This window comes from Microtus oregoni, unplaced genomic scaffold (assembly GCF_018167655.1).
Source record: "Microtus oregoni isolate MIOR12 unplaced genomic scaffold, Mior012 000170F_ref0000392, whole genome shotgun sequence".
Taxonomy (NCBI): domain Eukaryota; kingdom Metazoa; phylum Chordata; class Mammalia; order Rodentia; family Cricetidae; genus Microtus; species Microtus oregoni.
In genome coordinates, this window is record NW_024544826.1 from 136,358 (window position 1) to 145,075 (window position 8,718).

At 34.6% G+C, this 8,718-nt stretch overlaps 1 pseudogene; it reads right to left on the minus strand.

Moving 5' to 3' along the window:
* Window positions 1-275: 275 nt before the first annotated feature.
* On the minus strand, window positions 276-369 carry LOC121445268 (annotated as a pseudogene).
* Window positions 370-8,718: the final 8,349 nt, after the last annotated feature.

Below are 8,718 nucleotides of genomic sequence, written 5' to 3' on the forward strand. Positions count from 1 at the left end.
TTTTCCATCTCTTCTTATTTATTTTAGTTTTAAATCTGTTTTGTTAGAAACTGAGATAACTACACCTGCTTGTATCTTAGGTCCATTTGATTGGAATTTTTTTACCCAAGAACTCTGAGGCAATGCCTGTCTTTGAGGTTGAGTTGTGTTTCTTTTATAGAACAGAAGGCAGGATTCTGTTATTGTATCCATTCTCTTAGCCTCTGTCTTTTTATAGGTGAATTGAGTCCATTGATATTAAGACAATGTGATATTAATGACAAGTGGTTGTTGATTAAAATATGGAATGCTTCACGAATCTGTGTGTCATCCTTGCTAATCTTCTCTGTATGGTTCCAATTTTACTATATGTGCTGCTGAAGTGAGAAGAGAATTTTTTGGATTAAGCAGTCATTTGATATGTAGGAAACAAATCATTTCATCCAAGAAAATATCAATAAAAATACAATCATAAACATAATAGTGAGATACTTTGGACACAAAAAAGATAAAATGTGTGAATTATGTTTTAAAAAAAGTATAGCTCCCATCAATAAGGTAATATATATATATATATATATATATATATATATATATTTTATATATATATATATATATATATGCTCTCTTTATATATTTATATAGTAGAATCATAAAAGAAAGTTTTCCAAATATAAGGAAAGTGCTGCTCATCAAAGGATGAGAGGCACATAATACATAATACACAAACTCAGAAAATAAACAATCATGTCAATTATATAAGAGAAGCCAAATGTACAGAATAAAAAAATGGTACCAAAAGCTGTAAAATAAAAGGAATAAATCACATACAAAGACTTATCTATTATACTGCTGATTTTTCAATGGAAAAAAGCTAGAAGATTTGGGAAACAAATGCTTCTAGTACTGTAATTCTATAGTTGCCTATCAAAATTACTTTAGTCAAAAAAATTATCTTTCAAAATTGAAGGAAACATGAAATATTTTCCATGATCAAAACAGGCTAAAGGAATTTATGACAAGTAACTGAATACTAGAGGATACTGGAAAGAACACTGTTGGCTGAAGAGAAAGATAAATGCACTAAAAACTGTACAGAGAAATAGTATATGATATTAAAACACTTGACAAGCATCTGGGCAGTAGTGGCACATGCCTTTAATCCCAGCACTCAGGAGGTCGAGGCAGGTGGATCGAGGCCGGCCTTATCTACAAGAGCTAGTTCCAGGACAGACTTCAAAGCAAGAAACACTGTCTCAAAAAAACAAAACAAAACAGAAACCATACACTTGAGAGGCAAAGGAATTACTAATGCATCATTAGTGTAAAATAAACAAAATGACAAGAATTAAGTCCTATTTTTCTATTATACAGTGACTGTTAATGGTCTTAATTCCCAATCAGAAAGAACAAAGTAGCAGACCAGAAGTACAAATAGAATATTTTCTTCTTTAATTTCACTATCCTCCAAAAAATTATACTACACTCTCATTGATAAACACTTTTTTAGAAAGCATCAATAGACAGAGGTATTCAAAACCAGAAACTATGAAACAAGCATACAAAACTTTTTTTTTTTTTTGGATTTTTTTCGAGACAGGGTTTCTCCATAGCTTTTTGGTTCCTGTCCTAAAACTAGCTCTTTTAGACCAGGCTGGCCTCGAACTCACAGAGATCCGCCTGCCTCTGCCTCCCGAGTGCTGGGATTAAAGGCGTGCGCCACCATCGCCCGGCACACCACTATTTTAATATTTGAAAACTACAAATTAACATAAGCTAGAGAGACAAAGAGGGGCAAATAATACTCATTAGGAGACTAATACATGTAGAGCAATATATTGCAATTCTAAATGTGTATGACCTCATGAACTGAAAACATATACCTCCAATTTCATAATGCAAACACTACTAGATATAAATAATCAGTTATCTCTAACTCAGTAAAAGAAGATTACTTCACGAACCTACTTTCATCAAGAGACATATCATCTAAAATATACAGAAATGGTGGAGACAAAAGACACCATAGATCAAATGAATTTAACTGTTGCTTATAGAGTATTCCACCCAAATACTTCAGAATACAAAATTCTTCTCAGCAATACATGAGATTTATTCAGGAATAAATCACATATTAGGACACAAAACAAATCTTAATAATTTTGAAAAAATAGAGTAACTTTGTTTGCTAAATGACCACAGTGAAATAATGTTAAATACATGATAAGAAATTACAGAAATAGCCATATTTAACAATGCACTATTAAATGAAGGGGTCACTGAAGAACTCAATGAGAAAATTAAAAATTTCTTGAAAGTGGATGAAAATGAAAACAACGTATTTAAAATCATAGATCATATGTCAATGATATGTTTTAAAGTCCTGGATAAGCAAGAGCAAATAAATCCAAAAGAAGGAGACAAAAAGAAATAATTACATCAGGACAGATATGCACCACATAGCAACAAAATATTTTTTTCAATAAAATTAAGTGTTGGTTCTTTGGAAAAATAAAAATTATTAACATACTTTAGACAATTTAAGCAAAATCAAAAGAGAAGACAGACCTTAAAGAAATTCAGAAAGTCATAAGGACATACTTTATTTTCATTATACCAAATCAGATATTCTAAAGGAAATGTATCAAATCCTGGGTACATATGAACTACTAACATTAAACCAAGGTGCCCAAAAAATTTATCTAATGCTAAAAAAAAAACCAATATAATTTTGGCAATAATTAAAATTTTCAGAACTAAAACATGCCCAGAACTATATGGTCTCACTGAAGAATTCTTTCTGTTCTTTAAAGTAGAATTAAACCAATGCTTCTATATTTGGTGTTATAAAACAAAATATAAAGAAACCCTTCCAAAGTATTTTATGGACCCAGAAGTACAGTAATAACAGTACCATATATAGATAAAAAAATTATAAAAATATCAATAACCATAATTTATCACATGAATGACCTCAAGAATAAAAGTCACAAACTATCTCAATATAATGACAAAAAGCCATTGACAAAATTCAACATGCCTTCATGATGAATGCCATGGAGATACTATGGATGGAATGAGTGTATCTTGGCATAATAGAGGCTGATGCATCTGATAAATACAGAGACAGCAACTGTGAGATAGAAAAAAACCTATAAACTTTGATTGTATAATATAGAAAGTCAGGTCAGAATTAGTGGGAAACTTCTTTAATACTGGTTGTTTTTCATGTTTCTAGGTGACATGTAGGATGCTGAAAGAGAAATAAATATTAACAATAGTATTACCTTGCTGAGATACAACATCAACAAAAAAAATCACTAAACAAGATGAAGCTACTAGTACAATAGTGGTATGGCGTTGGGTGAATTAAAAATTCCACACAGTGATTTGATTTGAGATGCGCTCCATAGGAGAAGTTCACTTTCTTTATTCTAAACTTCAACACAACTCCATGGTTAGGGAGGTCTTAGGGCTACATAAAGGGATCTACTAATCTCTTGCTAAGTGGCTATAATGGCAAACTGTCTTCTAAACATCCGTGCCCCCCCCATTTTGCCCTTTTATTGAAAGTAGATTCCTTTCTCACACAATATATTGTAATTAGTTTACCCTCCTTCTACTCCTCTAAGTTCCTCCACATTTACTCTCCCCTCCAGATCTAAAGTTTATCTCTCACTAGAAATGAACGGGCTTCTAAAAGTTAACAACCAAACATGACATGATAAAATATAAGAAGATGAAGCAAAAACTATAATATTGAAGTTGGGCATGGCAACCGAATTAGAGGAAAATAGTACCAAGAGCAGGCACAAGAATCAGAGACCCTGAAATGACCCTATCCTATAGCAATACTGACGAATATTTTGCATATCATCATAGAACCTTCATCTGGTGATGGATGGAGACAGAGACAGAGACCCACACTGGAGCACTGGACTGAGTTCCCAAGGTCCCGATGAGGAGCAGAAGGAGGGAGAACATGAGCAAAGAAGTCAGGACCACGAGGGGTGCACCCACCCACTGAGACAGTGGAGCTGATCTATTGGGAGCTCACCAAGGCCAGCTCGACTGTGACTGAAAAAGCATGGGATAAAACTGGACTCTCTGAGCATGGCGAACAATGAGGGCTGATGAGAAGTCAAGGACAATGGCACGGGGTTTTGAACCTACGTAATGTGCTGGCTTTGGGGGAGCCCAGCCAGTTTGGATGTTCACCTTCCTAGAAATGGACGGAGAGGGGAGGATCTAGGACTTACCACAGGGCAGGGAACCCTGACTGCTCTTTGGGCTGGAGAGGGAGGGGGAGAGGAGTGGGGGGAGGGGGAGAAGGGTGGGAGGAGGGGGAGGGAAATGGGAGGCTGGGAGGAGGTGGAAACTTGTTTTTTTTTTCTCCTTTTCTCAATAAAAAAATGGAAAAAAAAAGAATCAGAGACCCACTTGTGCTCACACTCAGAAGTCAAATAAAAATACTAAGCTAACAGCTGTAATATATAAATAGAGAACCTGGTGAAGATCCATATAAGCCTGGGGCTTGCTGCTTCAGTCTCTGTGAGTGCATATGAGGTATGCTCAGTTGATTTAGAGGGCCTTGTCCTTCTGGTGTCCTCCATCCTCTCTGGTTTTTACAATCTTTCTACTCTCCCTCAAAAATTCCTTCAGCTTTGATGGGAGAAACCCATGAAGATCTCCCATTTAGATGCTCTCTTCCCATATTTTCTTTCTGTGGATCTCTACACGTGTTCCCACCTACTGACAGAGAAAGAAAGTCAGATGATCATTGTTTATAGCAGAATACCATTAGGAAGGCATTTGATTGATACTTTTTTAAAAAATTTTAGACAAATAGTGACTGGTTTATTCCAGGATTCTGGACTATCTAATATCTGCTTCTTGGTTACCTAAGTAGTGTCATGGGTTTCTTCTGGTGGAGTGGAGTGTGTCCTTAGTCAAATCAGACATTAGGTGGCTACTCCCATGAGTTCTGTGCCACCATTGTCTAGTATATTTCACAGGCAAACAAATTGCAGGACAAAGTCAGAGGTTTTGTGGCTGGATTGGTGACCACATTTCTCCATAAGTAGTCTACAGAGTACCTTGCACACCAAAAAAAACAAGAATCTATGAGTGAAGGTATCATATAGGCACCAGTTTGACTTCTCCATATTTAATAAGTTGTTAGGAGTTTGTGGGGCCCCCCACTGTCAGTTTGGGGAGAGCAAACATTTGTCTTAACAACAGCCTGGACTGTTTGTGAATTTCCACAGACCATGTCCTCCTATTTTCCCTCCCCCAAATTGGTAGTTTTATCCCAGCCCCTAACCCCAGGAGGCACTCTCTGCTATTCATAGGATTGTTCCTCCTAGGCAAAAAGTAAGTTGGTGGTGAACCCATACCTCATACCTCTCCTACCGTTCCTGAGATATAATTTCCCCCAGTCTCATTCTCCACTCTGCAGCAGAAAACTTGCTGTGGTCTCCTGTTTCTCTTTGATCTCAAACCCAATAAATCGCAAAGACCTACTCCAATGTTCCTTCTCCCAACTTATCCCAGAATCTCTGCCACCAAAATCACCAGTCATTTCTTGTTAACACACCATCTGAGCAAGCCAGGAAAACAGCCAACACACAGCTGTCACACTATCTGAAAATCCAGAGAGGAAATAGAAAACTAGGAACAAAATACCTGCCCAACAGATCCAGAAATCAGCACCTAGACTAATCTCAGATACCTAGATACCAGAGTAAAATCACAACCAACAGCAGTTTTGGCAATATGTAAATGTCTATACTGTATTCCTATATTAATGTTGCTCTAAGTCTTATACAATTTTTTGTCATTAATATTGTTTAATAAAAAAATTAAAATTAATCAAATACCTATAATAAGTGACCAATGAATAGTTTCTTCTCTAATATATTCCTCATGTTGTCTTTTAGAAACATATTTATTTATTAAATCTTCAATTCAGTTTCATACAGTGTATGAAACTCCCACACCCATTCTCCATTGTCACTACTTAAAACACTCCGGTTCATTTTATGATTTCTTTATCAGAATATTTTGATGAGAAAAAATTTTTAGCCTCTATTTTTGTATATATATATATATATATATATATATATATATATATATATATATATTTGTTAAAAAGAAAACAAATTATCCTTTTTCACTATATATACCAATCCAATTTCCCATGTTTTCTCCTCTCCCCCCACTCCCTCCACATACCCTCCCAGTCCAATCCTCAGAGAGTGCACTGTGGAAAATCCAAGGCCTTCCCCACTATATCTATAGCCTCTAATTTTTTAAGGTTCTTTGTCCAACTTTCTTCAAATATGATAACTGAGGTTCCAAATAATGAGTTTTTTCACTCCACAAATGAATACTTACAGATCAAAACAATACATGCTTATGTGACCTAGTCACTGTTTTTTTTTTGTTTGTTTTGTTTTTTGGCTTTTCAGGTACTCATATTTGAAGAAAATGTCATGTGATATCCCAATACAGATATGTGGATGAGGAAGAATTAAAATTAAAAACTATCAAAAATCTGTTTATAGATAACCCTTAACTGTCATCATCTGTCCTCACAAAATTATAACTTAGGAATTTCAAAAGAAACACTCTCTCTAAACTTCAGAATGGTGGTGCCTCATCAGAATCTAGATAATGTGAAATCATAAATGTTCATATAAGAAAATCTTACCGAGTCAACAAAACTTTCTATAAGATATTTGAAAATGTGACTATAAAATTGAGATTATTAAGCTAAATTATGCAAACCACAAATTAGATTTGAAAGAGATTATGTGTTAATTACTATTTTAATAGTACTTCCGTCATGAAATACATTTTCGCAAAGAGTATTCCTTGACAGTCTCAAGACACTGTTTTCCCACTCTAAAATAGGTGACTGCATTCACCATTTAAATTTCTTTCTGGTGCTATATGACATGCATCAACCATTGGTCCTCACCATTCAGTGAAATAGTAATTCATAATTTGTGCCCCTAAATAAAGAGAACAATTGCACCAAGAAGTTTATTTATTTATAGTCAGTCAGTTTTGTTTATTCATGGTGAACAGTCCATTGAAACACTTATAACTGGTAAATTATTCAATGACTCGTTTCTTTTCCATTTTCCAGTGACTGTCTATTTATAATGAAATCGCATTAGTAGTTCCATTTAAAAATGAAAACACTTTGAAATTTTAATAATTACTAATATAATGATTTGACTCTTCCAATAATGTATCATGTTACATTTCCAAAATATTTCTTATAAAATTTCATTCAATGGAAATATTTATTATCTGAAACAATGCTTTATGCAGTATATATTCTACATAATTTTCCTTTTACTATAAATGGATTTTCACTCCCATTGTGCAATGTTTCTTTCAGACCTAAGTGTGTCAATTTTTCCCAGAATTAGAAAAGAAATCTTTGAGATGTTTATATTAACTTTAATATATTACTTTAATTTGTTTCTATGTTTTAAAATTAAAAATATTCTTCAGGCTATTTTGTCCCATTATAAACTTGAATATATGAAAACATTTCACTCATACTGCTCATATTTAGGTGATCATTAAAACGTTTCTACACTGAGAACAGAAAAAGTATTCCCACCTTTGATGAGCCAAAGTGTATTGTCTGCATATTCCCCTTCTTGTCCTTGAAAATAAACAAAGAAAAAGAAATTATGAACTGTGAAGTTTCTAAAACTTATCTTGATGAGGGAATACTTACTGCTTTTCCAGAGGACCAGAGTTTAATTTTCATCATTCATTTGGGCTGCATGTTATGACATGTAAGTTCAGCTCCTGGAAGTTCTTTGCCCTCTTCTAACCTTTACATGAGCACTTGCTCCCATACAGAAATATGCATAGAAATAAAATAATAATTGGATGGTTTTAAAATAAGAAAGGCATATAAAGAAAGTAGAAATGAAACAAACTTGAGACAATTTGGGGATTTTGGACAGGATATTAGTGAAAGAAGGAGTTGGACCAAAGAGAAAATGAACATAGTGAACATTTGCAGCATTGGACAACCAAATGGTTTGTTCTTCCCTCGGGAAGATAGCCTCGTATGCTCCCAGGTTTACTTGGTTACCTGTAGATCTTTGCTACATAGCCTTTTAAGGCTAATAGTTATGTAATTTAGTGTCATAGTTCAAACCTTAGTCATCTGCTTTTGTGTCATATGTTACCATTACAGCCCTTTCCATTTTCTGATATCTTTCCAAGTGGTTAGTTAGGTTTTTATAACCTTTTGCTTGTGCTTAATAAAAATAAAACAGGCAAAAATGATCAAATATTGTTGTGAGGAGAACAGGCCCCTTTTTCAGTCCTGCCTGGCTAGCTTACACCCGAAATAACCGCATAAAAACTGTATTTATTTAAACACTGCCTGGCCAATTATCTATAGCCTCTTATTGGGTAACTCTCACATATTGCTTTAACCAATTTCTAGTATCTTGTATATTACCACAATGTTGTGGCTTTCCGGGAAATAGTCTAACCAGTGTCATTCTCAGGCAGGAGATTCCTGGCATCTGCCACACTGCCCTTCTTCCTCCCAGCATTCTGTTCTGTCTACTACATCTACCTAAGTTCTGCCATAACAAAAAGCCAAGGCAGTTTCTTTACTCAACCAATGAAAGCAACACATAGACAGAAGAACCTCCTACATCAAAATATGAATGTAGCCTTAAGAGTCAGCAATGT